Genomic DNA, 7,358 nt, shown 5'->3' on the forward strand with positions numbered 1-7,358 from the left:
CAGCATGGCCCCTAAGAGCCCAGAGCATGCTGAGATGCTGAGTGCCTGAGGGTTTGACTCTGGGTACCTTGCTGGGCTCCTGTGGTGGCTCGTGCTCTCTGAGACGTGGCTTCATCTGTCCAGAGAGGATTTCTGGGGTGTTGGAAACAAGCACATTTCAATTACTTCTGGCTTCACTGTTTCTTCCTGTTAGATATAAGCAGCAGGCCAGGAGCCTGTGCCTTTAACACCCTTCCAGAACGAAGCGGCAGATACTCAGTAGGTGCTTAGTAAACACCCTGTCATCCATTTGTTGGGGGAGAAATTAGTTGGTGCATTTTGGAGCTCCCTACTTTCCTGGCTGTGGGGAGGCATCTCCTTCAGATGCATGTGGCTACTCCCACGCTTGAGCAGGCCTCCCACCTCCCTCTTTCCCTCCCAGGTTTATCAGCCAGGCCTGGCACTGCAGGACTTGGAGAAAAAGACCCCGGTCCTCCAGCCACCCCAGCTCAGCCAACACCACAATTGTTTTTCCACCTGCAATGTCCAAGGAAGCACTGGCAGGCAGGAGAGGGCTCAGCCTGAGATGCCAGCAGGCACAGGAGGAGTGTGATTTTCCTCTGTATGCAATGGCGCTTGGGCTGGGGTGGCTGGGCTAGTGGCTGCTTGTGACCCTTGTCCTTTGGCCTTGAACTAGGGATTTGCTCTTCCCTAGTCTCAAGGTTCCATCTTTAAGAATATTTGTGGCTATTTCTCAATCAGCTGCTCCACAAGAAACATGGGAATATGCCTGGTACAGTGGATGTTCTAGGGACCAGCGGTCCTCATGATTGGTCATCACAGCCTGGGAGCTGGTTCTTACCCCTGAGGGTGGCTGCTAAGTGATGTAGGGTCAGGTCAGGTCCCTTCTTATTCCATGAGCACCCACAGATGTGATGGCCCCACTCAGAAGAAGTCAAGGAGCGGGGGATGTTTCTTCCTGTCCTGTAGCCAGGGAGAGTCCCAGAGTAGGGGATAAGACCAAACAGTGGCAAGAACTGCCTTGTTCCATCTCCCATTACACAGGAGAAAAGCAGCTGGGCCAGGGTGGCGGAGTCACTGATGCAGCTGGACAGTGTAGCTAAGGTGCGGCCAGGCCAGGCTCCCTGGGGTTCTGCTGTGGGAACAAACTGTCCTGACTTCTGCAACAGCAGCCCTCGCTGTTGTTTGTCTGAGCACTCAATTTGTTACTCAGCTCCTGCCCCACCCTCTGAGGCGACCTGGATGAGCCCTGAGACTCTCCGGCTGCTACCTTTTACCTCCACCAAGAAAGCTGGAGTTCTGAGTCCTTTCATTTTCAAGGTCAGCGAGAGGACAGTGGTCTAGCTTGGGGATAGGACAACACAGGCTTTGAAGCCACTAGAGCCACCTCAGAATTTTCATGACCTTGGGTAGAAACAGATACTGTAGTGACTGGTGCTGTGCCTGGGATGGTGGTCCTGGGTTCTATAAGAAAGCAGGCTAAACAAAGCCATGTAAAGCTAGCCAGTAAGCAGTACCCCTCCATGTCCTCTGCATCAGCTCTTGCCTGCAGGTTCCTGCCCTGTGTGAGTTCCTGTCCTAGCTTCCTTTAGTGATGGACTACAGTGTGGCAGTGTCAGCCAAATAAACCCTTTCCTCCCTAAGTTACTTTTTTGGTCATGGTGTTTCATTGCAGCAATAGTAACCATAACGAAGACAGATGCCCTGACCATGTGGCTCCCCTGGCAGTAGGATGTCTCCCCCAAATTGGTGCGCAGCCCACCTGTTCCACTCCAGATTCATGCTTACCCAGAGTGGGTTGGAGGGGGGACAGGTAGAGTTCATTTGGTCCCTAGGCTGTCAGTGGGCTGTGGTCTCTAGAAAGAGGGACGAGGAAGCAGGGGGTCTTGTGAAAGGGAACAGAGAGGTTTACTAGGTTGGCTTGGCTGAGGTGGAGCCTGGCTAAGCAACACGGCAGAGGCAGGAGACCATATGAAGACTGTCCTCTGGGGCCTGGAGGAACAGCAAGACTCAAGCTTCTAGTCATCAAAGGAAACCAATGTAGAAGCAAGGTATGGAAGACCCAAGGACTCTTGACCACTGTGTGCATAGTGGCCCCACTGCCCCGGCATCTACCTCTAGCTCCCCCTACTGGCAAACAAGAGGTCTGCTCACATGAGACCAGGCTCTGGGTAGGGAGGGCTTGGGGGTGTTGAGTCTGGGTCCTGGTTTTGCAGCCTGCCTTAAGGCGCTTCTTGACCACATGACTGCGGACAAGATGACTCTCCTTTCTTTTTTCCATTTTCTTTCTTGAGTGGAAACTAACAATCCCAACAGAGTGCCAGAGATGAATAATCTCAGATGCAGGACTGACCGAAGGCCAGAATATAGCCAGGGTTCTCACAGAGGACATTGGAAAAGGGAAGTTGGACTGTCCAGTGGCTCCGTGTCCTTAGACACCTCCTCCAGGCTGCTCCTGGATACCTTTGGAAAACAATACCAGCCCAGGAGTTGACTGTGTATATGGGAACTTGGATCTGTCCCAGGGATGCAGGCCAGACTGTGGAAAGGAGAAAAGGCAGGGCAACGGCTTAGCTAGTACTCTGTCAAAGGGTCAGCATGAGATGGCAAGTGGGCAGAGGCCAGTGCCAGGGTGGGGGCTACTCACAAAGGGCTAGTCATGGGAGGCTGGGAGCCTTTTCCCCAAAGGATGTCATAAGAAAATGAACTTAGCCAGATCCCTGTGGTGGAAGAAGTTGGGATGTGCCAGAAGTGGCTGGGAGTGTTTGGTGGCTCCAGCTTAGTATCGGGGGCTACCCAGTGAGCTGAGAGTCAGAGCTGGGAACCAGGGCGCTGAGCCCATGCATCTGGCTCCAGGGCTAGACCTCATTGCTTGGGAGAGCTGGCAAGACCCAGGCAAGCCCTGTCTGGGGTCTCCTCGCCCAGGGCTCTAGGTTTATCCCGAGTTATCCTAAGCCATCACCAAATGCTTGTCTTGGAGCAGTGGCCTCCTGGGTTGGGAAGTAGATCCCATGCTTGTAGATCTCTGTCCCCATTCTCTCAACTGTGACTTCAGACCCATGTTGCCCCTGCTCCTGTGCCACCTACGGTTGACTCTTCAGAAAGTTTGTGAAGACCAAGGGGAAGAAAACAGGAAGGCAGGAGAGAGGACGAACTGAGTGCTGCTGGCCCTGCTCCCTAGGGAGCAAGCTTCTGCCTCCTCCCCACCACCCTCTGCCGCCTCTGAGATTCATGCCCTGCTTCTCCCCAGATGCCCACCCTTCTACGTCATGGAGCCCTGGGCACACTTCTTCCTAGGCTTCCTGGCACTCCACATCTGCCACCTCCTCCCCCTCCTTCCATGGCAGTGCTCAGTTGAGACAGAGTCCTCCTCTTTGATATCCCCAGGAACCAGGCTGAGGTCTCCAGGTCTCTGCCCACTTCTTGGCAGCACTGGATACATGACAGGAGAGGTGGGGACCCAGAACCTGGCTCAGCTGCTAAACCCCATGGGACTGCAGTTCTCTTGGCTGCAGGAATATTGGCGCCAAGTCAAAACTGGGAAGAACACACTCCCACAGGAATTTTCTTGGGCAGCCCCAGTGGGGCCAGAGCCAGTGGCTGTCTTTCCTCTGGAAAGGGTCCCTAGCTGAAGAAACTCAAACTTCAGTCCATTGTGGCAGTTCAGCAGAATCAATGTGCCCATGAGTCCTATAGAAGATCCCTTGTAGTCCAGGAGGGCTTCCGGAAGGAAGAGGCACATGAGCTAAGCCTTGAAGGGTAAATAAGGTATTCCTGTGTTAGGGACATTAACTCTGGTAGAAGGAACAGCGTATGTGAAATTCCACAGGCATAAAGATGCTTAGTAGATATCTACAGCTAAGCACCAGAGATTCTGAGGACAAGAGGAAGGGTGGGGTTTTCTAAAGTCCTTTTCCTTACTTCAATCCCTTCTAATGTTGGCCTTTCTGTCCCTACTGTCTCAAAGCTACCTCCTCTCAGGCAGCAGGTGGGGTGTGGAGTGGGGTCAGTAGACCTAGGTCCTTCCCTAGTTCTGCCGGTCACTAGTTACTTAGCTGAAACCACTTAACTTTTCTGAGTCTCTTTTTCCTTAGCTTGAGACTCTGTCCTCCCATAGCTGTTGTGAATTAAGAATAGTCTGTGCTCAGTGAAACACCTCTCTTGGCCTGACATGGAATAAGGTCTGAAAATGGACAATCTAGAAAAGCAATATCGTGAGCCTCCTTCTTGGGGCTCTTTGTCCCCCAGCAATCCCAGCCCCAGTCATGGTCGGGGTACAACACTTTAGGAATCTGATGGCTTTTCTATTGTAGCCTCCTTGTGTGCACTGAAAGGGAATCTGCTTTCTTTTTGAACCTCAGTTTACCCATCCATAAAATAGATATCACCGAGAAGAGTCATAAAGAGAATGTTTGAAAGGCCCAGTCTCACACCCTCCCTTCAGCTGGTGCCTCTCAGTGGTGGTCCCCCTGTCCCACATAGGAACCAACTGGGGATGCACCCCATCGCTGCTGTCCCAGTGCCTGGACACAGGGCTCATTGCTCTGGGCTTTATCCAGCCATTACTAGGTCAAGGCAACTGTTGTAACCCACAGCTTCCGGAAGTGGGCATCACCTGCTAGTTTTGAAGTTCCTTCCCAGACTTTGGATGTGGGAACTCTCAGCAGCTGCAAGTGTTTCTGCTCTGTGGCTTTGAGTGTCTGGATGCTGGGTTCTAAGGCTCAGCAGCACCCTGGAACTCCAAAGCCTGTCTCATAGCTGGCTTCCCACAGCATCTTTCTTTAGCCTTTGTTCTTGATGTCATCCCTGGTATCTGCAGGCCTCTGTCAATGCCCCAAGACCCAGAACAGTCCCTGGGAACAGGGCATGACTCACATCTGTGATCTTAGCTCTCAGGAGGCAGAGGAAGGCCCATCTCTGTGAGTTCTAGGTCAGCCAGGATTACACAGCAAAACTCTCAGAACAAACCAAATAAAGAATCCCAAAGCCAACATCTACTCTTTTTTTGTCTTGCTGACATTTGCAACAGGAAAAGTGTGAGTCAGGCTGTACACAGCTGTACTTTGTGTACGTGTATATGTGTGTCTGGGTGTGAATATGTGTGCCTGTGTCTGTGTGAGTCCTCCTCTCACTCTCTGCCTATTTGAGGCATAGTCTTTTCAGAACCCAGGGCTCATCTTTTCTTAGTGAGGCTGAAAGCCAGCCAGCCCCCGTGATCTTTCTGTCTCTGTTGCCCTTGGACCTGGGGTTCCAACGATAAGGTACCAGTGTTTGAGTGAAATTAAAATATTGGAAAATGTGTACTGGCTCCAGGCAGTGATGTGTAGAGACTAGTCTGTTGGCGAAGACATCACCTTCAAGGCTCAGAGGAGACTGGAGTGTGTCACCATTTGAACGCTGAGCAAATAAGGATTTTCTGAGTGTCGCAGGCCTGTTGTGAGACAATCCTGTGTGGGTGACGGCCATCTGGAGACCGAGATCAGTCTGCCAGTTTTCAGCGATCATCCATGAAAATGTCCCTCCAACTGGCTGACACAGCAAACTGCCGTTGGGGCTGAGGAAAGCGCCACTCACTGACTTTGGGTGCCACACTGAAGGAAAGCAGCTAGGATTATCAGAAAAGGCAGTGAGTGTTTACTGTTTTCTCACCCCACATTTGTGAAACACCAGATTTTCTTCACATAGGTTCAGCAAAAATCAGATCTCATGACAGACTGAAGAAGCAGCTGTAAGAATCCAGCTCTTCTTTATGAAGGTAGACTCTAAAAGATCTGTAAAAATGCAAAATAACCACACTTCTCATTGGCTTTCCTTCCTTCCTTCCTTCCTTCCTTCCTTCCTTCCTTCCTTCCTTCCTTCCTACCCTCCTTCCTTTCTTCCTTCCATCCACCCTTCCTCCCTTTCTCTTTTTAGACAGGGTTTCCTGTAGCCCAGGCTGGCCTCAGTCCTGATCTGTAGCCAAGGATGGCCTTGAACTCTTGGTTCTTCTGTCTCCAACCCCCAAGTGCTGGGATTACAAGCATGTACCACACCACATCAGTTTTTATGCACTGCTGGAAATCTAACTTCGTGCATACCAGGCAAGCACGTTATTACCTGAACTACATTCCCTAGTCTGTCACTGAATTTCTAAAAAACACTTTTGGAGGACTGGAGAGATGGCTGCATAGTTAAAAGCACTGACTGCTCTTCCAGGAGACCTGTATTTGATTTCCAACATGCCCATGACAGCTCATAACAGCTGTACTTCCAGTTCCAGGGGATCCGACACACCATTTTCTGACCTCCATAAGTACCAGACACTATTCATTCTCTCTCTCTCTCTCTCTCTCTCTCTCTCTCTCTCTCTCCTTGTGCTTGTGGATCAGATGTAAGCTCTCAGTTATTGCTTCAGTTCTGTGCCTGCCTTCTGCCATATCTCCACCATGATGGCCATGGACTCTAAGCCTCTGGACTGTAAGGCCTAAATTACCCAAATTAAATGCTTTCTTTTCTAAGTAGTATTGGTCATGGTGTTACAGGAATAGAATAGTAACTAAGTCAGTTTAGGAATGAAAGGAGATCGCCATCATGACCATGTCTTCTCAGGGTTACAGCAATAACCCAGCAAGTCATATGGGCAGGAGGAGTCAGGCTCCGGGCTACATGAGCATTCGGCCTTGAGTTTGCAATGGGCTTGTGATGTTGAGGACTGTCAAGAATGACCTACTCTTCTTAGATCTGTTCTGGGAAGGAAAGCATCTGGTTCAAGGAGTGGGCTTAGAACAGTGCAGGGATGAGCCCAAGTGTCTGCATCAGGACATGACAACAGGAGGGAGGCCACATCTGGCCCTTCCAGTCTCGTCTTACTGCACGATGGGGCTGCTGACCTGAGGTCTGTGGTAGGAGATGCTCTGCAGGAAACTTCCTTCCTGGCAGAGGACAAGGAAAGATGGGGGAGTGGGCAGAAGACCAGCCAGACAAAGGCCTCTTATGAGAGGAAGGCTTTGGAACTGGCCCTGTCTGCACAAAGGATTAGGGTCACCAGTGTGGTGAGAAGCATTGCTGATCTAGGGTCCCTGCTGGGCCCAGCAGCAGCATGCTGTGGGAGTGTCGAGCTCACAGCTATGCGAGCTGGGAAAATGAGATGGCAGATATGTTTTCCTGGGATGACAGGGCACACCCAGGGATCTGCTGGTCCTGGGAGACTTCTAACCTCCACTAGTGCTCTGACTCAGGATTAGGCTGTGTCACAGGCTGTACACAGGCAGGGTAAAGTCCAAGAGGATTTGGAGTCTCTGGCTCCCGGGATACATCTCTATGGAGGGGCAGCAGGAAAGACCACCCTTTGGAATTGAGAGGCCAAAGCCTCTAGTGCA

The sequence above is a fragment of the Apodemus sylvaticus genome, chromosome 2, assembly GCF_947179515.1.
Source record: "Apodemus sylvaticus chromosome 2, mApoSyl1.1, whole genome shotgun sequence".
Taxonomy (NCBI): Eukaryota; Metazoa; Chordata; class Mammalia; order Rodentia; family Muridae; genus Apodemus; species Apodemus sylvaticus.